This window comes from Eubalaena glacialis, chromosome 10 (genome assembly GCF_028564815.1).
Source record: "Eubalaena glacialis isolate mEubGla1 chromosome 10, mEubGla1.1.hap2.+ XY, whole genome shotgun sequence".
In the NCBI taxonomy this organism is placed as follows: Eukaryota; Metazoa; Chordata; class Mammalia; order Artiodactyla; family Balaenidae; genus Eubalaena; species Eubalaena glacialis.
This window is the reverse complement of record NC_083725.1, coordinates 14,806,621-14,833,007: the sequence shown is the minus strand read 5'-3', so window position 1 is coordinate 14,833,007 and position 26,387 is coordinate 14,806,621. Positions and strand designations below refer to the sequence as shown.

The 26,387-nt window shown below is 44.1% G+C and overlaps 1 long non-coding RNA gene across 1 annotated transcript; it reads right to left on the bottom strand.

The window, feature by feature from the left end:
• Nucleotides 1–12,517: 12,517 nt before the first annotated feature.
• On the bottom strand, nucleotides 12,518–19,632 carry LOC133099528 (uncharacterized). Its single transcript, XR_009702352.1, has 3 exons — nucleotides 19,565–19,632; nucleotides 17,890–18,004; nucleotides 12,518–13,183 (listed from the first exon to the last, which is right to left on the bottom strand). It is a non-coding gene; the product is annotated as an uncharacterized LOC133099528 (long non-coding RNA).
• Between the last annotated feature and the right edge of the window lie 6,755 nt (nucleotides 19,633–26,387).

Here is a 26,387-nt window from a genome sequence, read left to right as displayed (position 1 = left end):
AGAGACATAGTACAGTCGTGAAGTGGTGCCCAATGTCAAAGGAGGGGGAGAGTACTAGATAGAACCGTGGGTAGGGCTGGGCTGGGGCGCTCTCCACTGTGTCATCCACACCCCCCATTTTCCATGTTCAGATACCAGTCTTTGGCCCTCACTCCCACCCTCCACTCCACTGCCCAAACTCAGAAGGAAACAGGACAGGGGTATCTTTGTGGAAATGCTTGCCATGTCCCTCCGGTCCAGGCACTCATTAGAATGTCAGATGAATGTCAGATGAATGAATGAGTCAAGAAGGACACCCCCAGCTGCACCCTCACCTCAGATATAAGAAGGTGATACAGTCCTCCTGGGTCTCACCCCACTGAACCTAGTGACGAACAGCCCACTGTTGAAGTCATCCTGGTGAGTCGTTTCCTGGGAAGTGGCCTGGAGAGCCACCTCCCGCTTTGCTGGCTTAGCCGCCCAGGACATGCTTGGCTTAGGGCGCCACCTGCTGACACTCCTAGGAAAGGCTCTCCAGGTCACCACCTCCTTCCCCACCTGGGCCAGCCTCAGAGTCCTCCAGGCTGGTAACCCAGGAAACCAGAACCCCAAGGTCCAAGTTCCCCAAAAGAACAGACTCAACCCTCTTCCAAGACCCTTACTCTAATCCTCCTGTGCGGCTTTGGTCTTGAGCATCCTTTTAAGGGAAAATGTCACCTGTGTATCAGCTACTTATATGTCCCTAAAGCATTCAGCTGTCTGGAGTTATTACCCTCTGCTTCCAAGCCCATACAAGTGGGGAGCCAGGGTCACTCCCCACACCTCCAAGGATTATGGAGGGGGACTTATGTTTCCCAGAGTTACCTTTAGATCTGCATTCTTTCTTCTGCTGGTGTTGGAACTCTTGCTCGTTGCTCTAGCTTTTACATCCTATTCACGTGCTGCTCTTTTTCTGCACCATGTACCCCACCAGAAAACACCCCTGTTGCTTTGTTCCCCAAAGGGCCAACTACCAAAGGCTGTGCATGCAGCACACTTTACAGAAGGTGTAGAGTTGGAAGGGGGTGTTCAAGCAGGGAGTTGCATTGTCAAATAACTCAACACTGGGCAAGAGATGGGCGGAGGGAGGCTAAGGTCGGCATGATGCCATTTACAGACCTAACCTTATTGTGGGAATAGAGGCACCAAGATGGCTCAGATCAGTTCTGGACAGGAGTTCTGCATGTACAGAGAGATAATGGTCCTATCCTCATGAAGCTTACATCCTAGTGGAGCGAGATGGGCAATAAACAACTGGACTAGTAAATAACTAGGCGACTTCTGTAGTAATAAGACTTATAAAGAAAACAAAGTGATAGGGAGTGGCTAGTAGAAAAAAGGGAGGCACTTGCATAAAATGATGTCAGGGATGATTTCTCCAAGAAGGTGAGAGGTGAACCAGGACCTGCATGGTGAGAAGGAGACAGAGCAAGGGGGAGGAGAAGGGTGAACAGTCAGGAAGAGAGGTGGAAAGGAGTCAGAGTATTGGCCTTTCACCTTTGGGGTGAAGGGTCAAGAAGAGACCTCCCCAAAGCAAGGTAACCAATGTGATTCTCAAGGACAGGAATTTCAATGTACAATTTCAAAATTGTGTGTGCATTGAGGGGTACAGTGTGGCCACTCATTTTCAGTAAATCGATCATACTCATGGATTTTTTTGCAAGGGAGTTTTTACTTTTTACTTTTGTTTCTGTTTTGGTTTTGGTGGAAATCAAGGAAAGAAGTGAGATTGTCATCCATGGAGCAGAACAGAAAACATGTATCTGGAAACAGAAACTCACAGATAAAGGCAAGCATGAGCTCACAGATCCCCCTGGGAATTCCTCTTGAGCAGGGTTTCAGACCACAGCCAGTCTGGGACTTGGGGCTCAAACTCATCTTAGCTAGATCCCAAGGAGCAGAGATAGAATTCCCAATGTTTATTGCATACTTGCACTCTACTTCCAATATCTCATTTTAGCCTTGCCCCTAGGTACCACTGTTATTTCCACATAATAGATGAGGACACTAACGTACGAGAGGTTAAGTAACTTGCTGAAAATTACATAACTCGTAAGTGGAAGACGTAGAATTTGAATTCGAGTCTGACTCTAACCCTGGGCCGTGGATCAGACTCTACAATGCGAATACAATGAATTTTTTAATGAATGTTTCTCCTTCCCTCTCACCCCAACACTCAGACACCCATAGACACAAGCAATTCCTCGCTTCTTTGACTCCCCCATAGTACCTGGTCTGTTGAAATTTGAAAGAGACCTCGACTACACAGAGCAGTGGTTCTCAACCAGGGACATTTGGCCACGTCTGGAGACGTTTTTGTTGTTGGTGTTGGTGGTGGTGGTGACATGCATCTAGTGGGTGGAGGCCAGGATGCTGCTAGACATCGTCCGATGCATGGGACCCACAACAAAGAATTATTCAGACCAAAATGTCCCTCGTGCTGAGGTTGAGAAACTCTGATGTGGAAGATGTCATCAAGGAAAGCTACTAGCTGGCCAACTTGACATTACCTTGATGACTTAACCTCAGTCAGGGAACTGTTGCTCAGCTAGCAGAACCCAGAACCTAGGTTTTGTGAATTCTCCAAGATGATAAGGTCCTGAAGAAATGATTCACCTCAAGCCAAAAAAAGCATAAGAACTAGAGCTTTCAAATTTTTGAAGCAGATGGACCCCCAAAACCAAAACAAGCCAGAACCCTCCCCACTCTTCATAGATGCTATTGCAATACACTCTAGAAAAAACAAAGGAGGAAAGTGAAAGGAAACCTCAAGTCCGTTCAAAGCCCTGTGGTATCTGAGCTCCTTCCCCAGCAGTCAGGGGAGGAAGAGCCCTGGGTACCACTTGTCCAGGGCTGCTGCACTGGCACCTGAGAACAGATACCAGAAGAAGTCTTTCTAGAAAGATCAAGATCTGGCGATAGTCTGAGATCCACAGGGACAAAGCCAAAGGGAAAGAGCCCAGGAACAAGGCCAAATACCACCCATGTGAGTGAGACCAGTGAATTCTCCAAAGCTACGCTCATTAATTTACCACAAAGAAACCTAAGGGTCACACAGTCTAGAATGTTCTCATTAGCATAGAAATAACTTCTTCCCAGAAGCAGGCCCTCAGAAAACAAACTGCTCATTCAATTTGGAGGGAATCCCCACAGAGGATTAATAGTCTCCTTTGAAAGTGCTTTTCTCACCCCAGGACTGTCCAAGCTATACTCTTCCAGAAAGATTCTAGTCCTGAATGCAGATGACCTTCAAGTTCTCAGTTCCAGGGAGACCTGGGTTCCCCTGCCGACCTCCCTCCTCACCCGCATGTCTTCTTCCCAAGGGCACATTGTCGAGGTTGTGGTGAGTCTTTCTTGGCCGGAAGCCAACAAGTCTCTTGATTTGACCTGGGATGTGTTGATTTTCTAGGTTAGCTCTCAAGAGGCTCTCTTGTTTCCCTTGTTCACCAATGCTAGTTCATGGGGTGGGGGTGGGGGCCTGTCCCCTGTGCTGCGGCTCTATGCTGGCTTCCCTGTCACTTCCTACACTGTAAGAGTTCCCTGAGTATGTACATTGCCTCCCGACCCCTAGTCTGCGGTTGGCAAGGCAGGTTCCACAGCACAAACTCTCGATGTGGACAAAGTTGAGACTGAGTCCCAGCTGCAGCCCACGCTGGCTGTGTGACCCTGGGCAATGGCTTTAACCTCACCAACGCTCAATCCTCTCTTCTGTTAATCGGGGCTACAAACGGCAATGGTGGCTTGAGGACAAAATGAGGAGATGCGGATGAAGTGCCTTGCACAGTGCCTGGCAATGGTGAGTACTCGGGAAACGTCAGCAATCATGGTAGCTGTCACCTTGCTCGGGGCCTAGCAACAAGGGCGGTGGCGTCTCCCACCACGCCTCCCGCCTGACCTGTGCCCAGCACGTGTTTGTGACTCGGGGTATCGGCGCGGAACTCCTTGTTCACTACTCATTTCACGTACACATGATTGTCCGATCAGTGTGGATTAGAGATTCTGTGAGGGCAGAGAAGAAAGCAGTGTGGCGAGGTGGAGCCCAGAGCCTGGATGTCAATCCTGCCTTCTGGATCACCCCAGCAGGTTACTTACCCTCTCAGCTTATTCATCGGAAAAGTGAGGAGATGGCAACATACGCCTACCTTCTAGACCAGCACTATCCAACAGAAATATAACATGAGCCACAAATGCAAACCACAGAGATGCGATTTTTAAATATTTAGCACGTATATTATACAGAGTAAAAAGAAACAGACAAAATTGATCTTAATGTATTTTATTTAACCCAAGATATCCACAAGATTATCATTTCAACGTGTATTCAATGAGAAAATTTAAGGGGTTGTTTTATAGTCTATTTTTTTAATATTAAGTCTTTGAAATCCAGCATGTATTTAATATACACAGCACATCTCAATTCAGACTAACCAGGTTTCAGATACTCAGTGGCCACATGTAGGGAGTAGCTGCCGTACTGGACAGTGTAGTCTTAGGAAGTAATAAAAATTGAATGAGTTGATGGAAAGAAATCAGTTGGTCCCAAGTAAGTGCAGGGTAAATGTTGGTGTTATTACTTCACCACTTGAAATAGACAGCACACAGGGTGTGGGTGGGGCTCTGAATAATTTTGTGTCAAAGTCTTTTTTGAATGCTCATCTTCTTATGTTATAAACATAATACACAGTAGAGGATAGAGGCTAAGCACATAGCTTCTGAAGTCAAACTGCCTGGGTTAGATCCCACCCGTGCCACTTACTAGCTGTGCAGCCTTGGGACAATTACTTAATGTCTCTGTACCTCAATTTACTCATCTGTACAAGGGGGCTAAAAATAGGACCTCCACCATGAGGTAGTTGTGAGGATGAAATGAGTTCATTCATGTAAGTGCTTAGAAGAGTGTCTGCCATCTGATATCATAATAGTAGGTATTATTGTTCCATGTTTGTTAAAGAAAATCTGAAAATACAGAAAGTTTGGAAGAAAATTAATCAATTAACGCCAGAGTCTTTTCTACCCAAAACAACCACAGATGATATTTTTCTGCTGTGGTTTCTCAATAAAACATGGGGCCCCACCTAGTTCCTCTCTTGATGTTATAAAGTGCCTCTCCCATCCTTCCCTTACTCTCCACTCCACCCCCCTTGTCTGCCTTTGAAGTCTCTGGCCCCAGAAGCCAAGCAAAGGTCAAAGAACATTCCTAAGAACATGAAGAAAAAGCGAAAAAATATACTTATGCTTCGAGGCAACGCTTCTCTGGTCTGTTGTCCAGTGACAGTCTGATCAGTAATTGACATGACATCTTGCTTCCACCAAATGTCAATTGAGATGGGACTGTTGATTTGGTTATATCACAGCACAGGGCAGCTCTGTGTGTCAGAGATGTGACACCCACCTGGGACAAGCCCAGGGTCTTCTCTCAGTCATGTTGGACAGTCCCAGGGCACCTTGGCGACCCAAATTTGAACAGAGAATGTCTGTCCCTGATTACAACCACTACTGCCAGGCCTGCAGTTCCAACTGTGGACACTTTCTTCTAAGGCAATGGTTCTCAAACCTGAGGGTGTGCTTATGAGAATCACCTACTGAAATGGTCACAATGCAGATTTGACTGGGTTCGACTCTGAAAGGCTGATTTAATAGCTGTGGGGATACCCCAGAATCTGCATGCCGTGGGGGATTCTGATGCCTGTGGTCTGCAGCCCACTCTTTGAGAAGTCCTATTCATGTAAGGGGAGTAATTCTCTTTGCAGCTCACTGGTATCTACAGACACAGAGACCAAGCTAGAGACAGTGATGGTGAGAGCGAGGGAGCGAGGGAGAAAGGGGGAGGGAGCCCTCCCTGAGTCTCTGACCCACAGTCCTCTCCTTGGAAGTTCAGTGTCAGCCTTCGACCGGAGCACGGACAGCACCCCTCACCGTTTTTAAAAACGGTGTGACTCACATATCACATTCCAGTGATAATGGAAAGAAATATCATGTCTGGAGTCAAATCTTAACTTTGCACCTTAGCTGGGTGACTTCAGGCAAGTGTCTTTCCTCTTTGAGCAATTTACTCATCTGTAAATAGGGATAATGAAGCCAACCTCTCGGGATGGTTTTGGCTATTAAATTAGATACTGTATGTGAACCAACAGAGCAGAACCTCCTGCATAGTAGAGGCTCATTTTAGTTATTTGACAACTATTTATTGGATACCAGTATATGCCAGGCTCCATGCTAGCTTTGGAGGCACAAAGATGCATCAGAGGAGCTGCCTTTTTATAAGGTGTCCTCCAGGTGCTGGAGAAGGCAGGCAAGGTCTCCACTATGAGATAGAAGAAAAACCAGAGAGGCAGGGTGGCTTCCCAGAAATTTGAGTACCTTCCCTTCCCCAGATGCTAATTTGCTACCCATTCAGAAGTTGGGGAGTAGCCCATTGAGACCCATTCAGAAGTTGGGGAGTGGCCCACTGAGACCCAGTCATCCCCACACTGGGGTTGGCCATTGAAAGGACATGTTTATAACATTCAGCTGACCGTCCCAAGGAAAGCTAACTTTCAGCAAAACTCAAATCCACTAAGCGAGCTAGGGATTGAGTCCTGGTCAGTGTGCAAAACTCTAGCCTCAGTGCACATCAAAGACCTTTTGTATATTTATGCCCTAATAATCCCAGTTCTTGACATTTCCTCTGAGGAAATGATCTTAAAAAGAGAAAACCTTTACACACAAAAATGATATGTCAAAAGCTGTTTTAAAAAAAAGTCCATGCCCTTTAATCTAGTAATTTCACTTCCAGAAATCTTCTCTAAGGAAAGAATAATAGAGTCACACAAAGACTGTGATGTGTACAGGTTATTCATTGCAGTGTTTTAAGTAAAATTTTTTAGTCTAACGTCAAACAAGAGAGGAATTGGCTAGGTAGGAAATAATAGTCAAAACATTAAACAACCAGTACAAATAAGGATTCTGAAGGCCCCTACTATGCCAGGTGTTAACCTTCTAGCTGCCAGACTGTGAAAAGTTTGGGGAGGGGTGTCCAGGGCAGCCTGGAAGGGAAGACAGGGCATTGTACCACTGGCTATCCTCCTACTTACTAGGCTAAAAATTCAAATTAGATTCAGAGGAGAATCATGCAGTCATTAAAAATGATTGTGGTTACATGTATATACATTTGTCAAGACTCACCAAATTATACACTTAAGATCTGTGGATTTTACCGTATGTAATTATATCACAATTTTTTAAATTATTGTGGAATAGAGTAGTGGTTAAAAGCCTGTATTCTGACCTCAAATGGATTTGGGTTGGACATACCAGCTCCACCAATTCCCTTTCTAAGCTTCAACTACCTATCTGTAAAGTGAGGATAATGATAGTTTTTACATCATAATATTGTTGTGAGATTAAGTGAGATAATTAATGAAAAAAAATTAACACAATGCTCAACACTTAGTAACTGCTCAGTAAATGTTAGCAATAATTTGATAATATGAAAAAGTATACATGATATAATGTATATCATAACACATATGACATACATATGTATCATATACATCATATACATAGACATATAATCATATACATACATATCATATGTATATCATACATACATATATACCCATGATATAATAAGAAATATAAAAACCAAATACAAAATTATATCTGCAATATGATTAAAGCCATATATATTTTTACATGTTTAACCTTTGCATTAAACAGAGACAGGGATGGAGTGATGTCACCAAAATGACGACATAGGACATTCCCGATTGCACCCCCTCACACAAGAAGAAGAACGAACAACTATTCATGGACAAGACACCACTGTGAAAATCCTAGAACATGGAGGTGAGGCTGAAGCACACCCTGTACCACAGAGACCAAGACAGATCACATCAGGAGGGTAAGAGGAGCAACCACACGCTGACCACATTGCCCCTCCCCCAGGCTGGCACAGCACCACATGGAGAGGTCTCCCCTGAGCCTATGGTTCCTCCAGAGGCAAAAGAGAGCCCAGGCTGGACATCCAGCTTCCCCATTGCTGTGGCTCACTTCTTGGAAGTCCCACTCTTGTCTTGCCTCAGGGGGATCGCAGGGGAATCTGTGGAGCTTGACCACCGGGAATCAGATTGTGATGGAGAAGGGAGGAGGGCTTGTAGGAACCAGCATTTGGATTTTGGCAGACCAAGTTCCTACTAGCAGCAGCACCTAAGTGGTAGTCTCAACCAGGAGCTTTACTCTCATCTGTAGAGCCAAGACAGTGGTGCAGTCTGACCAGGGAACTCGGCAAGGTGCAAGTCTGCCTGATTTGGGACCTCAAACAGAAAGCTTTGTCAGCCCTGGAGCCTGGTCTGCCCCTCCACCCAGGCAAGGGAGGTAACTCATAGCGCTACCTACTGCTGAATACAGCCTCCAACCCTGCTAGCCAGGAAACCTAACCAGAGCTCCTGGGAATCTCAGTAGCCCACCCTGCAGCCCCGATTACAGTGGCACTTGACTGGAGAACCCAGCCGGTGGCTCTGAACCTGCAGAGCCAACTCAGTGACCATGTCTGTCCAGGGAGCTTAGCATGCAGGTCTGTCTGATTTGATCACCCAACGAAGAGCCCTGACAGCCCTGGGGCCTGTTCTGCAGCCCCAGTTGGCAGAGAAACTAATTTATAGCTCTGCCCAAAGCTGAATACAGCCCTTGGCCTGACCCGAACAAGAAACCTATCATCTCTAGTTGCAGAGCTATCTTGCAACTCTGGTTACAGCAACACTTGAGCAAAGAACCTGGTCAGTGGTCCTACCCATCTGTATAGCTATGATGGTGGCCCATCAGGCCAGAGAACTTTGACCCCTAAACATTAGCCTTGTGGGACCTACCCCAACAGGGAAACTAACTTATAGCCCCACCCACTGCTGAATATAGCCTTCAGCCCATCCAACCAGGTAACCTAACCAGAGCACACAGGATGCAGTGTAGCCCATCCTACAACCCTCCTTCCAGTGGCATTTGAACAGAGAGCATATCCCATAGCTTTTCCTGTCTACAGAGCAAAACCAGTGCACCCATCTGCCTGGGAAGTCAGTGCACAGTCTTACCTAATTTATGTCCCCAAAACAAGCTATGCAGGCCTTGGGTCCGTTATGTAAGACCTGAAATCATAAAACTCCTAGAAGAAAACAGAGGGAAAAAATCTATTTGAAATGGGTCTTGACAACGTTTTTTTTGATATGACACCAAAAGCAAAGGCAACAAAATAAAAAATAGACAAATAGGGCTACATCAAACTAAAAAGCTTCTACACAGCCAAAGAAACAATCAACAAAATGAAAATGCAACTTACAGAATGGGAGAAAATATTTCAAATCACACATCTGATAAGGGGTTAACATCCAAAGTACATAAATAACATACAACTCATTAGCAGGAAAACAAATAATCCAATTTAAAAATGGGCAAAGGGCCTGAATAGACATTCTCCCAAAGAAGATATTCAAATGGCCAAAGGTACATGAAAAGGGGCTCAACATCACTAACCATTAGGGAAATGCAAATCGAAACCACAATGAGGTATCACCTCACACCTATCAGAATGGCTATAATAAAAAAACATAAGAGGGACTTCCCTGGTCGTGCAGTGGTTAAGAATCTGCCTGTCAATGCAGGGAACACCAGTTCGATCCCTAGTCCGGGAAGATCCCACATGCTGCGGAGCAACTGAGCCCATGCGTCACAAATACTGAGCCTGTGCTCTAGAGCCCGTGAGCCACAACTACTGAGCCCGCATGCTGCAACTACTGAAGCCCGCACACCTAGAGCCCATGCTCCACAACAAGAGAAGCCACCGCAATGAGAAGCCCACGCACAGCAATGAAGAGCAGTCCCCGCTCACCGCAACTAGAGAAAGCCCACGCATCTCAATGAAGACCCAACAGAGCCAAAAAATAAATAAAATAAATAAACAAATTAATTAAAAAATAAATTAAAAAAACAAGTAATAAATGATGTGTAATCTAATGAAAAAATATGAGATTTCTATCAATAAATTTCCTGTTAAAAAAAAAACATAAGAGACAAATACTGGCAAGGATGTGGAGTAAAGGTAACCCTTGTGCATTGTTGGTGGGATTGTAAACTGGTACAGCCACTATGGAAAACACTATGGAGGTCCCTCATACCATCTGATCCAGCAATTCCACTTCTGGGTATATAGCTGAAGAAAACAAAATCACTATGTTGAAGAGATATCTGCACCCCCATGTTCACTGCAGCATTATTTACAATATCTAAAAATGAAAATAACCTAAACGTCCATCAACAATGAATGAATAAAGAAATTGTGGTGTATATATATGCAATGAATACTATTCAGCCATAAAAAAAAAAAAGAAAGTCCTGCCATTTGTAACAACATGAATGGGCCTAGAGGGCATCATGCTAAGTGAAAAAGTCCGACAGAGAAAGACAAATGCTGTATGATCTCACTTAAATGTGAAATCTAAAAAAACAAAACAACCAAGTTCAAGAAAAAGAGATCGTATTTGTGGTTACCATAGGCAAGAGGGTGGGGGTGGAGGAATTGAATGAAGGTGGTGAAAAGGTACAAACTTCCAGTTACAATATAAATGAGTACTAGGGATGAAATGCACAACATGATGACTGCTGTTAACACTGCTGTATGGTATATTTCAGAGCTGCTAAGAGAGTAGACCCTAAAAGTTCTCATCACAAGGAAAAAAATTTTTTTTCTTTTTTGTATCTATGTGAGATGGTGGATGTTAACTAAACTTATTGTGCTAACCACATTGCAATACATGCAAGTCATTGTGCTGTACACCTTAAATATATACAATGCTGTATGTCAATTATATCCCAATAAAACTGAAAGAGAAAATAAAAACATTAAAAAAAAAACAAAGTGAAAAATATGTCATGGGACTATGGGTGATTTATATTTCCTTCTTTGTAAACTTTTCTGTACTTCCAAATTTTCTTTAATAAATATGAACTGCTTTGTAGAAGAAAAACATTTCTAATTTAAAATATGAGATAATTTCAAAATCCCATTGTTTGGGAATATGAATGCTTCAAAATGTTATGGTTTGTTAGCACTACCTGTCCTTAGGGTACTTGGAAAGGGATGAACTTTCAAAATGGGAGAGTCAAGGAGCCAGCTATAAGGAACCAGGGAATACAAAATCTAGGGAATGGGGCAGGCAGATGAAGCTGACACTGGACACAAGAATTCTGAATAAAAGATGAGTGTCTGAGTGAATGAGCAGAATTCTTAAGAAGCTCAACAAACCCCAAGCAGGATATATTCCAAGAAAACCATGCCTACGTACATCATAATAAAACTGCTGATGACAAACACAAATAGAAAATCTTGAAAAGAATCCAGAAAAAAAAAAAGACACATAATCTTAAAAGGAAGAAGAATAAGACTAATGGCTGTTAAAAAGGAACGAAATTGGGTCATTTGTAGAGACGTGGATGAATCTAGAGACTGTCATACAAAGTGAAGTAAGTCAGAAAGAGAAAAACAAATATTGTTTATTAACACATATATGTGGAACCTAGAAAAATGGTACAGATGAACTAGTTTGCAAGGCAGAAATAGAGACACAGATGTAGAGAACAATCATATGGACACCAAGGGGGGAAAGCGGCGGGGGGGGGGTGGGGGTAGCAGGTGACAGTGGGATGAATTGGGAGATTGGGATTGACATGTATACACTGATGTGTATAAAATAGATAACTAATAAGAACCTGCTGTATAAAAAATAAATAAATAAAATTTAATTTAAAAAAAAGACTAATGGCTGACTTTTCGTTATAAGTGGAAATGTACCCCTCCCCACAAATTTATATGTTAAAGTGCTAACCCCCAGTACCTCAGAATGCGATGGTCTTTAAAGAGGTAATTAAGTTAAAATGAGATCATTGGGGTGGGCCCTAATCCAAAATGACTGGTGTCCTTATAAGAAGAGGAGATTTGAACACAAACATTTACAGAGGAAAGAACATGTGAAGGTACAGGGAGAAGACAGCCATCAGCAATCCAAAGAAAGAGGCCTCAGAAGAAACCAATTCTGCTGACATCTTTTTTTTTTAATGTTTTAATTTTATTGGAGTAGAGTTGATTTACAATGTTGTGTTAGTTTCAGGTGTACGGCAAAGCGATTCACTTATACATATACATACATTCATTCTTTTGTAGATTCTTTACTCATACAGGTTATCACAGAATATTGAATAGCGTTCCCTGTGCTATACAGTAGGTCCTTAGTGGTTATCTATCTTATATATAGCAGTGTGTGTTCATACCAAGCTCCTGATTTATCCACCCACCATGTTTCCCCTTTGGTAACCATAAGTTTGTTTTCAATATCTGTAAGTTTGTTCTGTAAATAAGTTCATTTGTACCTTTTTTAAATAATTAGAGTCCACATATGAGTGATATCATATATTTGTCTTTCTCTGACTTACTTCACTTAGTATGATAATCTCTAGGTCCATCCACGTTGCTGCAAATGGCATTATTTCATTATTTTTTATGGCTAAGTAATATTCCATTGTATATATGTACCACATCTTCCTTACCCATTCCTCTGTCAATGGATATTTAGGTTGCTTCCATGTCTTGTCTATTGTAAATAGCGCTGTAATAAACATTGGGGTGCATGTATCCTTTTGGATTATGGTTTTCTCTGGATGTATGCCAGGAGTGGGATTGCTGGATCATACAGTAGCTCTATTTTAAGTTTTTTAAGGAGCCTCCATGCTGTTCTCCATAGGGGATGTACCAATTTACATACCCACCAACAGTGTAGGAGGGTTCACTTTTCTCCACAACCTCCCCAGCATTTATTGTTTGTAGACTTTTTGATGATGGCCATTCTGACTGGTGTGAGGTGATACCTCACTGGAGTTTTGATTTGCATTTCTCTGATAATTAGTGATGTTGAGCATCTTTTCATATGCTTCTTGGCCATCTCTATGTCTTCTTTGGAGAAATGCCTATTTAGGTCTTCTGCCCATTTTTTGATTGGGTTGTTTGTTTTTTTGACATAGAGCTGCATGGGCTATTTGTATATTTTGGAGATTAATCCCTTGTTGGTCACATCATTTGCAAATATTTTCCCCCATTTTGTGGAACCCTGCTGACATCTTGATCTTGGACTTCTTGCCTCCAGAACTGTGAGAAATAAATTTCTGTTGTTTAAAACTTATTTTGTTATGGCAGCCCTACAAAACTAATACACTTTTTAACAGAAACAAGAGAAACCAGAAGACAAGGGAATGATATTTTTAAGGTGCTGACAGAAAATAACTGCCAACCTAGAATTCTATAATCAGCAAAAATGTCCTTCAAAAATGAAAGTGAGAACTTTCGCTTCTGGACAAGATAGAGTAACAGGGACCATTTTACCTTCCCACCTGAAACAACCACTGCCCGCCCCCCACATGGAAAAAACATATGTAATATTGGTTTTCAGGATCTTGAAATTCAGGCAACAAAAGACAAGAACCCTGAAAGCCCTATGATTGCCCCAACATGTTGCCTTGAGAGAGTTTCCAGGCCATAGCACAGGGAGGGGGAACTCGGGTAGAGCCTATGCAGCTGGGGTTCATAGGCTAGAATACCAGAGAGGAGAGAGCTACACGCAGAGAGAACATCAAAGATCTGAAGGAGGTTCCCTTCAAGTATTCAGCAGAGTACTCATTAGTGCATCCAAATGAAGAAACTACCAGAGGCCATGCAAAGAACAATCTGAAAGATTAAGAGTGAACTGTACCTGATGCTCACACAGAACTGGAAACAGTACCTGTCCCCACTATCCGTACTGGAGAAACTAATAATCCACAGGGCAATGGGTACAGTTCTCAGGATAGTCTTGCCTCAATAGAGGAGAATAATTGCCAGACTCACCTAAGAAATCACAAAAGCAAGACATAAAAGGATAAAACTTTTGCTAAGTAAACTTAATTGCATCCCAGAACACAACTCAATAGTAATTATAGGAATACAAAAATATCCAGCACCCAACAATATAAAATTCACAATGGCTGGCATACAACCAAAGATTATAAGGCATGCAAAGAAACAGGAAAACATGACCCCTAATGATGAAACAATCAGTCAATTGAAACAACCCAGAACCGACACAGATGCCAGAATTGGTAGAGAAAGACATTAAGACAATTATTATAGCTGTATTTCATAGGTTCAAAAAGTTAAGTAGAGACCAAGATACTTTTATTTTTAAAAATCTCAATTCTAACTTCTAGAGATGAAAACTACAATATCATAAATGAAAAATACACTGAATGGGATTAACAGCAGATTAGACACTGTAGAATAAAAGATCAGTGAACGTGAAGGCATAGCAATAGAAACTACCCAAAATGAAACACAGAGGAAAAAATAGCCACAAAAGAAAAAAGAATATCAGTGAGCTGTAGGCCAGCTTCAAATGGCCTAAGATTGGACTCCCTGAAAGATTCCTGAAGGAGATGAGAGAAAGGGGAAACAGAAAAATATTTGAAGAAATGATAGCAAAATTTTCCAAATTTAATGAAAATTATAAACCCACAGGTCTAAGAAATCAACCAACCAACCAAACAAACAAAAAATCTGAGCACAAGAAACATGTAGAAAACTACACCAAGGCACATTATAATCAAATTGCTCAGTACCAATGTTAAAGAGAAAATCTTAAATGCAGTCAAAGAAGGACATGTTACATACAAAGGAAAGACTAAGATAAGGATATGTCACATCAGAACCAATGTGAACAAGAAGACTATGGAACAACATCTTTAAAGAACTGACAGGAAAAACAATCCATCTAGAATTCTATGCCCACAAAAATATCTCTCAAAAATAAAGTTACAATAAAGATATTTTCAGTTATACAAAAGCTGAAAGAATTTTCACCCCACACCATTTTCCCCTATTACTAATATGAGAACATTTGGTTACAATTAATGAACCAATGTTGATACATTTTCATTAACTAAAATTCATACTTTATTCATATTTCCTTAGTTTTTACTTGATGTCCTTTTTCTGTTCCAGGATCCCATCCAGGGTACCACATTATATTGGTTGCCATATCACATTACATTTAGTCATCATGTCTCCTTAAGCTCCTCTTAGCTGGGACAGTTTCTCAGAGCTTTCTTGTTTTTGATGACCTTGACAGTTTTGAGGAGTACTGGTCTGATATTTTGTAGAATGCCTCTCTGTTGGAATTTGTTTGATGTTTTCCTCATGGCTATACTGGAATTACAGGCTCTGGAGAAGAAGACCACAGAGGCGAAGTACTATTCTCATTACATCATATCAAGGGTAGGTACTGTCAACATGACTTATCACTGTTGATGTTGACCTTGATCACCTGGCTGAGTTAGTGATTGTCAGGTTTCGCCACTATAAAGTTACTCTTTTCCCCCTCTTTCCATACTGTCCTCTGAAAGAAAGTCACCATGCACAGCCCACACTTAAGGAGTAAGCAGTGATGCTCATTGAGGGTAGAGTATTTACATAAATGATTTGAAATTCTTCTACATGGGAGATCTGTCTGTTTTCCTAGTTGGGATTTTCCATATTTTGCTCAGAGCTTATCACTGTTATCAGCCAGAGGGTTATCCAATACAAACTATTCCACCATTACCTGAACTAGACCTTCCCATATCTAACATTTGTTGGACATTTATGCACCATGCACTGTACTAAACATCTTTTATGTATTTAATTTCATTTAATCCTTGCAATAACCTTATGCAATAAATACTATTATTCTCATTTCATTGAGAAAGAAACTAAGACTCAGAGTTACTCTACTTGTGAACCCCATGGCATTCGTGGCTATGCCTTGTACACCATACCCTAAAAATTGGAGTGAATTTCCATAGATTGTTTGTCCACCCAGATTTTGTGCTGCTTGGTAGACCCTGCTCTGAATCCTCTCCTTCACACATTTCTCAGCCTATCTCTGAGGCTGTCTATCCTCCCTTCCCTGCTGGGCCTGGTTGTGTAGTAACTAGGCTGGCTCCTCAGCCTCCCCCAAAGCCTACCCCAGAATCCAGTTCCATGGCTTCCCATGGGTGCCTGAACTCTCAGGCGCAGAGCAGCCCCAGGGCATGAGGGGTCACAGCCTCACACCTCTGCTCACATGGAAAATGCCTTCCCGCCAAAGGATAAAAACAACTCCTCACACCTATGAAGACCTGAGCCATCTAGAAGACTGTTTCACACTCTGAACAAAATCCCCCACCCAGATGTTCAAAGGTGAGAGAGCAGGGAGGGAATTGAAGACTCAAAAGCCGCTATGGTTGGAAAAGAAATCTAACAAGACAACTTCTGGGCAGTTAACCCACCTGCAACCACAACAGCCCTTAGAGGAGGAATCATGGGTATCAGTAAGGCTCAGCCAATTTTAGAGAGTTCAACCACTCAATGCTCAAGGTTTTGCCCTTCCTCACCCCACACTAAACCTCATCTTGGGCACCACAATGGAGTAAAAACAGGACGCGGGGGCAGAATATCATTTGATATTCACAGAAGCCCTGGAAGGATGACAAGGGACTTATATTTTCACTTTACCATAGAAATGGAGGCTTAAAGATGTAAAGCGATTTGCCAAACTCAGTAGAGTTAGCAAGTTGTCTGACCCCATCCTGGCCTATTCACACAGACGGTTTGATGGAAAAGACTAGGACCAGTGTCATTACCAAAACATCAAGTTGAGGCACCTAGTAATAGTGGCCAATAAACAAAGATGTAGATGAAAATTGTTGGCCAAAAGAGTACTCCGCAAAGTTGGGGGTGACGCACAAGCCTGGAATGACTAGTGTTTATCAAGGAGGGTTCTCTGGAGACAGTGTCGAATATTCTGCAGAAGGAGGGAAGAGGAGGCAGGAAGAAGGCCAGATGGGTCCACACTCCCAGAACATTCATCTGACTGCCATCTCCTGGAGCACTATGCCTGGCATGGGGCCCCTGTGCAGAAACCACTTGGTGGCATCTACCCCGGAAACCCATTTGGATCAAGCACCGCAGGCAGCAGAACTGGAGCTGGAGTCCCAGGAGAGGAAACAATCAACCTCAGTGTTCTGCTCCCAGCCAGACAGGTCTCTGAGGGTTGCCAGCACTTGGCCTACTGCCTAGCACACAGTGGGGCCATATTAAAAGTTGGTTGACTTGAGTGCTCCTGAAAGAGACTGAAGTACAGAGAGGTGAAGTCATTCTCCCAAGATCACACAGCAGAAAGCAGTAGAAATGAGATTCAATGCAGGTCAACAGGCTATTCAGCATTCAAGCCCTCATGCTTTCCCCTCCACCCTATAGTCTCTTGCCTCAAGGGCCAGAAGAATGTCACTTTCTTGTCTTCATCTCTGTAACTCCCGACACAATGTCTGCCACACAGTAAGCTCTTCTGAATTTTTTGTTGATCAAAGATTAGAGGTCTGCCCTTAACACTGAGCTCAGGGGGTTTCCTTGCTAAACCACATGGCACACTGGGCAGGAAGTGAGAGGATGAGGCCTGAGGGAGGAACGGGGAGGAAGGGTCCTAGGATACCAGGCAGGGGTCACGAGTTAGGATTGGGCTAAAGGATGGGGAGAAGGCATAACAGATTGACCCCCGCACACAGTGCCTGAAACCCACACCCCTCTCCCCATGGGCCCCACCCCAAGCCCTGCACATCCTGCCGGTGCTGGTCATGCCCTGGTCCTGCCATCTGTTCCCTCTGCCTGCAACACTCTTCCCTCCCCTCTTAACCTGGTGACCCCAACTCGTCCCTCAGATTTCAACTCAAGCAGCACCTCCTCATAGAAGTTCTCTTGGGCCTTTCTCACCAGGTCAGGTCCCAATTATGGACTCTCATGGCACTTACCACAGTTGCAATTTTGCATATTATTTGGACGATTATTTGATCAACGCCCATCTCCACTTCTAAACCGTAAGGCTCCGAGAAGGCTCTGCTTCGCTCACCATGTCTTCCCAGTGTCCTGCAGTGTCCGGTATTGAGTAAGTGCTCAATAAATATATGTTGAATCAAGGTATGATTGAATGAATACAGAAATGAATGTTGAAACTGGTCACTGTGGTAAGATGAAAATGGCTCTCCAGAAGCTATCCATGTCCTAATCCCTGGAACCTATGAATGGTCCCTCCTATGGAAACAGGGTCTTTGCAGATGTGATTAAATTAAGAATCATCAAAATGAGTCCTACATGGACTTCCCTGGCGGTCCAGTGGTTAAGACTATGCGCTTCCACTACAGGGGGCACAGGTTCAATCCCTGTTCAGGGAACTAAGATCCCACATGCTGCATGGTACAGCCAAAAAATAAAATAAAATATAAAATAAAATAAAATGATAAGATAAAATAAAATAAAATAAAAATAAAACTATTCCTTTAAAAAAAATGAGTCCTACATGTAATCACATTTAGGCTCCTGAGAAATTCTTGTAATTAAAGAGACAGGGAGATTTGATATATACACCTCACCCTGGCTGCCTTGGGTTCTGGGTCTCTCACAGGGGGACACGGTTGTACCCAAACACCTGCCAACAGGCCTCAACCTAGTTCTTTGCCTGGCAACCTCCCAACTGATCTACAGCTGGAATGTCCCATCTGCTTCTTTTTGTCTGTGGCTGGTGGGAGTAGGGGTGAAAAGGAAAGTGGTGATGTAGGGTCAGACAGGCCTGGACTGGACCATTTGCTGAGTAACCTTGGGAAAATCATATAACCTCTCAGTTTCCTCCTCTGTAAAATGAGAAAAGAATACCTCAAATAGGATCAGATGAAGTAATAACAGCGCATTAGCCAGCACAAAAATAAACGCTAGGTTTCCTTTTCCCCTCACTTTCAAACTAAGCATCCTCCAAGGCAAACACAGTCTCTTTTTCATTTTTGTCCCCCAGTGCTAATCACAGTGGCTGACACAGAGCAAGTACTCAATGAATATTAGCAGATTCAAGCTGTTGACCCAAGAGGGAGAAGGGCCGTGAGGAAGATGTGGCAATAATGGACTTTGTTATCAAAGTGGGACCTCAGAGGAGTTGAGTTACTGACTTATGCTTTAGTATGTAATGACCAGAGTTGGTGTGGGGAGGAAAGTTAAATGGAGAGGGGGAAAGAATTGAGTCCTGAGCTCAAGAACACATGTAATGGAAAGAGGTTCCTAGTCCCAGGAGCCAGAAGAAGTTCCTCATTATATGGTTGCACAGGGAGCATCCCCTGAGAACAATGGATGGGCAAGTATCCAGTACTCACATGGAAACCCTTCTGTTAATTTATAAATGTGGACACAAGTAGTGACCACTTACAAAAATTTCATGAACCTCAGAGCATTTATTCACTTCAGCTTTCTGAAATTAGGTTTAGAATTTCCACAATTGGTAACATTAAATATGAGTCACCTATTTGGTGCTTCATACCATACATCAAAGTGTTGATAAATGGTATATATTTCTGAACACTTACTACTTAATCAAAGAATTTTTATGTGTTAAAAAAGTGTTTACCAAACCAAAGTTCTAAGAAGTATAAAAAATAACCTCACCATATTCAAGAACTCTAAAAAGCTGCAGAAGAAATGCTCTTTTTTCTCTCATGGGTCCTGAGAATTTTCCACTTGGGTTCCTCTGGTGTCCTGGGAGGAGGGGCTGAGGGAGGAGAGAAGGGCAGGTTAGTGCAGGCAGAAAGGAGGGGCTACCGGCCACCAGAAAGACCAGCAGGACTTCCCTTTATCAGTCACCCAACTGCTGGCTTGTGAAAAAGAGTTTGGAACAAGGTGAGAAGGACAACTCACTTGCTCTTATGTCCCAAAAGGTCAGATGGCCACAGAATGAATCTGGGGGTGAGGTGTGAACTTGTCTAGCTAACTGAGCTCCTCCTCTCTGACTTTCATTTTCCTATAAATTATAAGAACTTGAACTGCACCCTCGGACTGTAGAACTTCCCTCTTCCATGCTCCCCTCCCACGCACCCATCCACTGGGAACATGTGCACACTTTCTACGCACCATGCCCAGCTGACCTCCAATTATCATTTCTTGTACTTGTCATTAATTCTGTGAAAGAGGAAAGGCCTTATTTCCAGTATGTCCTGGGGAAAGTGCTGGAAGAGAAGCAGGGGTACAGATGAATTGTCCTCCACGTAAGGATTCCAGGATTCCAAGGGGGCAGCAAGATGTCTTGGAGCCATGAGGGGACGGGGAGAACAGGCTTGGGGTTACGACCTGGCCAAGATCTGCTTGGCCTGGCAGTGACCAGAAAGGAGACCCAATCCATAAGAAAAATACCAGCAGTACTAATACCCTACATGTGTATTACACCTTAGAATTTACAAGACACCTTACATCTAAGCTGGTCCCTAGACGTTATTTATTACAGGTTTAAATCCCCTGAAAGTACATGCTCCTGATCAGGCCAGCGTATGACTAATTTTTGTATCCCACAGGACCTAGTCAAGGGTATTTAACAAACGTTTGCTTACATTAATCCTCTCGACAACCCCAATAGGCTGTAAGTAGAGGTATCATCTTTATATTAGAGGTACGAAACCTGAGACCTGGGGAATTTGTGACCTGCCCAAAGTTACAGATGACAACTGACAAACTGGGGCTTAAAGCCTGGTTTTAGGTCTTCCCACCCAGCACTCCTACTGCTACCAGAGGTACAGTGGAATGGATACCTTTAAATTCTTGAAACTGAAAAACTGTAATTCAAGGGTTACAAGCAATTTCTATACCACAGAGTAGTAATTAGGATTTGTCTTTAGGTGGGAGCCTCCCTCTGTCCTGGGTGAACCTTCTTAGTCATGTCAATAGAAAGTAAGTATATGCCCATAGTTTTGGGCAAAAGCCCAGACGTCAGTAGTGGACCCAAGACAGGTCCCTCAGACCGAGGTCTAGAGGTTTTGTTTGGCAATGTCAACTGAGTATCTCCTTAGCAGATCCATGGCCCGGAGAAGTTAGAAAAATAGGCTGAATTTAGGCTGTCCCATCCCACACCTGAAGATCACTGTTCTTTGTCGTGGTTTTGCTCATAGAAGACCAGGAGCCCAGACACGCACAGGAGAAGCAGGCAAACCTGGTCTCTTCCCCTCCGTGGAGGAATGGCTGTGCAGGGCCCTGGATTGTGCTTGACATGCCACTGTCTGGGCCATACAGATGCTGTCCCACCTGTGCTGTTATCTGAGGCTAAGGCAGACTTAAGGAAATATGCCAGCAACTAGCCCTTTGTGGGCCATTGGAGCCACACTATACCTTGGGGTGGGGTTAGGAATTTCCCTTGAAGGATATTGATGCTCTTCCTGTGAATCATCTTAAAGCGAGAAAGAAGAAGAAGTAGTGGGCTTTGAGCAGGGAACGGAAGGCCTCTCCCCTCTCTGGGGGCAAGGAAGTTGTTCAGAGAGGCCTGGAGATTTCCAAAGGTGGGAAGCTAACTGGTTCCTTCCTGCCACAATGACTTCCAGGAGCTTAAGGAAAGTTTTCAGAATGGGACCGAACTGGTGGCAGCTCCGAGTGGCTACTTCTTAATAGAGTTGAAAACTATCCCTTTGGTACTTCTGCTATTTGCAAGCCTCCAACAGCAAGTCAAAATGTGATAGGCCCTGAGTCCACACTTGAAGTGAGCAGCTGCAGCCCAGCACCATGAGACCCTAGGAGGTGAGGTGTGAGACTGCCAGGAGAGCCCCGGGCATGGGAGACTTCCCTGGAGAACCCCACAAGTTCTCTGGAAATGGAAACCCAAAAGCAGATGAACTTCCTCCCTTCGTAGGATAGGAGCTCAGACTGCTGTTAAGTTTAGAATTAAAGGGAAATGACACCCCTAAAAACTGGAGAAGTCAAAGTCATCTGGACTACAGAAGGAAAACACAGCTGTTTCTTGAAGGGAATGGGATATTTTTGTCAGCGTTCTTAATCTCTCGTACCCAGGTTCATGAGAGCAATGGCAATGGACTAGGTGCTCACCCTTCCTGATAAGATGATTGGAGGCGAGGAGGAGTCCAAGTGTGGTCAAAGGCCCCAGTTGTCCTGGGGTGGGGTGGGGTTCAGCACAACGTACAGCCTGGAGAAGGGACAAGTGAATGCAGACAAGGGGAAAGGGCACTGGTTCCCTCTAGTTAGTATGAGGCCTTTCTGCTGAATATTTCTACTAGCCACACCCCCTCTTATTTGGGAAGCCTTTATCAGTTGTCAGAACACTTCTGTATCTGGCCTTGCAACAGCCCAGGAAGGTTACAATTCTTCCAATCCTGTCATTGGCTAATAGAGGTAAAGGGACTGGTGCAAGGGCACACACCTGGCAGTGGCCAAGCTAGGCCGAGAAATAGGTCTCCTGTTTCTGAGGCCCACAGGCTGCTCCCAGCAGCCTTGTGGATCTTGACCACTGGCCAAGAATGATATCGCGAGTAGACTGCAGGCTTGAGATGGCCCTTGGCCCCAGCTCTGCTGATTCAAGAGAATTAGCAGGGGAGGTCCCTCACCTGGGAGACCAGTATTTCTTCCTCTTTTCTCTTTGCTAGGGGGCACAAAACATGACACGTGATTCACATGGTCTTCATAGTTCCACAAGCTTATTTGTTGGGGCCTGTCAGGCAAAGAGTTGACCTTCAATCAGATCAGGGTTTTGAGTCTGCCACTAACTAGCTGAGTCACCTTAGCTAGTTACCTCTGTACTCTGGGTTTCCTCTTCTATTTAAAATGCAAATCTGCCATGTCTCTCTCCTGCCCAAAACCCTTTAGGGAGGCCTATCACCCACCCAAGTAAAATTCAAGCAACTCTCCATTCAAGTCTGAGCCATCATCTGAACAGAAGAGAGAGGGACATTCGGAAGGGGGTTCTGTCCCTGCTGAGCTCTTTTATTCTCATCCAGGAGAGAGCCAGGCAGACGGTGAATGGATGTGGATGTTAATTAGATTCTGTAACCAACAGCAAGAAGGCTCCTCCTGGGGCTGGGCTGGCCCTTGATGGCCTCTTCCCCTCACATCTGTCATTCTCCTTGACCCAGTGACTACCAAGTATCCCCAGGCAGCTTCCTTTTCTCTGATCTCTTCTCGGGGTTGGTTCCATTGAGGTCTCTCTCCCTGTTATGTTTAGCTCTGACACGGTGATCACAAGGCCTGGAACTTCCCTAATCACCAGTCCAGGGACAGAAACTGCAAGCCGTGTCTGTTACCACACTCGAGCTGGACTTCCTACCGCTCAGATGCCCACCCTACCCTACAGTGGTGCCCATTCAGAAGCATCAACCTGAAGACCAAGATGAAGTAGAGCGAAAATGGGACAATGGAACCATCCAAAGCCCAAAACTTGTCCTAAAATTTTCCCAGTATGGCCATGGAGGCAAGGCTCCGCCCACATGTTCTCTGGGGCTCCTCACCTTCCCTCCTCCCACCATACTCAGCCCTGAGCTGTTCCTCCTCCCCCACCCTCACCCTCCTCTCTTTCTCTCTCTCAGCTCAGTAGACACTTGTCTTTTCCAAGAACTCTTCCAAGATTGGGAAGGGCATTTTTTACATGGTGGCAAAAGCATGAGCTCTGGAGTCAAACAGACCTGGACTGTAATCTTAGCTCTGCCACTAAGTGGCTGAGTGATGCAAACAAGTGATGTTGTCCCTGACCTCATTTCCCCATCTGTAAAACATTAATAGTTAAGTCAATCTAGCGGGGTAGTAATAAGGATTAAATGAGACAATGTTTGCACATTAATCAGGGTAGTTAACATTAGCTGCTATAACAAAAATTCCAAAATCTCAGTGGTTACATACAAGAAGAGTGTGCTCCACACTCAAGTCACAGGCTGATGTAGATTGGGTGTCTCTCCTGCATAGCTCCCCTCCAAGAGGTGATTCAGGGACCCAAGCTCCTTCCATCCCCTTGGAGTCCTCCACTAGGCCCCCTCCACTGGCTGACAGAATAGCAAAGACACAGTTAGAGGCCAGGCCGGGAAGTGGCACCCACCAATTCAACTTTACATTGGTTAAAACCCAGTCACACATTCCATCTGATTGCAAAGCAAGCTAGGAAATGTAGTTGTCATGTGTGTCCAGGAAGAGAAAATGGAATTGCTAACCATCTAGCCAGTCTCTGATCCAACATATCAAGTATTTAGCAGAATGACTGATACGTAGTAAGAGCTCAATAAACAAAAGATACTATTATAATTACTTTCTATTATCTGTCCCAATACTGGTATGAATACCAGAAATCACTGAACCTTAGGTGGAATTTTCACAACACTGAGATTGAATAACTGGATACAAACCAAAATAAACACTGAATTTCTTAAAAGAAAAAGGTACAGTAATCATATGTCTGACATAACTCCTGTTCTAGGTGCTTTCTTTGAGGCGCCAGGATACACTGGAATAGTCTACATTCAAATGCTGACTCTGCCCTGAGCAAAACATTAACCTACGTCAGTCACAGTGGTTTCCTCTTTTAAAATAGGAATGCTAATTTACTCACTTTACAGGATTCTTCAAAAAATGCCATATTCCCTCATATCTAAGCATATACTTCCCTCTGTCTGGAACACCCTCCTTCTCCCCTCTTCACCCAGCTACCTCCTACTGATTCCTCAGGTCTCAGCTTAGATGTCACCTCCTCCAGGAAACGTTCGTTATCCTTGACCCCAGTTGTGGTAGAGTGTCTGTTTCCTGTGTCCCCATGTGAGCCTGTATTTCCCTTCCCAAAGCACTTACCACAGCATATTAAAAATCTCTGTTCACTTTCTCTCTCTAGCTGAGTGTTCATTTCTTGTGGAAAGGGACCTTGTTTTCATCACCATTTTTTCCTCAGCCTCAACAATGTGCAGGCACATAATATCCCCAGGTTCATAATGATATGCATTAAATGTATGTCATATGAATGAATTAAGAAATCCTGATCCTTCTTCAAAATGGTGAAGGGGTATAGACTTGTAAACTCTTACAACTCAACACAAAACTAAAAGTAAAGACAAGTTCAGAAAGACACCGCGCAGCATACTCCTGCTTGTAAAGGTCAACGGGAACTAAGAAGTCATTTCAGACAGTAGCCATACCCTTGGGTCATGCCTGGGTACTTCTGAGCAATTGGCTAACTTTTAATCTCTCAGTTGAGCAACAGAGGGTGCAAAAAATATCCTCACACGTTAAAAACCCTGGGACTCTTCCTCCAGGCTGATGTAAGAGTGTGGCAACAAGAGCTGTCCACTTAGGGTGGCCCTGACTGACCATGTGTCCTGCTGGGCTTGCATATACCACTCTTCACTATCCATGTGGCCAGTGCATCCCTGACCTTCACCGACCACCATCAAAAAATGAGGTCTTGGGCTTCCCTGGTGGCGCAGTGGTTAAGAATCTGCCTGCCAATGCAGGGGACACGGGTTTGAGCCCTGGTCCGGGACGATCCCACATGCCGCGGAGCAACTAAGCCCGTGAGCCACAGCTACTGAGCCTGCGCTCTAGAGCCCGCGAGCCACAACTACTGAAGCCCACGTGCCTAGAGCCCGTGCTCTGCAACGAGAAGCCACCGCAATGAGAAGCCCACACACCGCAACAAAGAGTAGCCCCCACTCGCTGCAACTAGAGAAAGCCCGCGCGCAGCGACGAAAACCCAACGCAGCCAAAAATAAATAAATAAAATAAATAAATTTTTTTTAAAAAATGAGGTCTTTCTAGTCCCAAGGTAGATCTTCAGATACAGGATGGGACTTCCATCCCACCCCCCCGCCCCCCATACACACACATAGTCTGAAGCACATGCCACCACCCAACAACAGTGAAGTGGACAGTTTGTCTCCCATGCCCAGATACCTTCCGTGCACCTGGAGTGAAGTGTCAGATGAGCCAGTTGACAGAGGTATGAGTGACTGATGACGTTTACCCAGTTCTCCCGGAGCACTATTACCCAGCAGGAAAAAAAAAAAAAAAAATGTGGAGCTCCAAGGGCAATGGTGCTTCAAGGACAAAGGACGACCCTGCCTGAAGAAGTGTCAGCGTTACACCACCTACCGGACTCTTAATCGCCCTCCCCACCACGTTGCAATGGTTAGGAAATTTCTGAGCCCACCTGGGCAGCGGGACCTGTCCCAAATAAGGAAAGGCATATGCCCTGTCCCACTCCCACCCTACAGAAGGAAGGTATATGTGCCTCGACCAATCAGTAAACGAAATTTTCACCTCGGGCCATTCCTTTGTTTTCTGGCTATAAAAACTGATCAATAGCACATGTTCCGGCTCGACTCTCCCAGACTACTAGGAAGTCAACCCGCTGTTCTGGCAGCGACCCTTCCCGCTAATAAATTCTATATTCTTTACATTCTGCCTTGTGTCTGGAAATTCTTTTCCAACCCCCGTTCGGACCACGACAAAAAAAACTCTAAACGTGAAG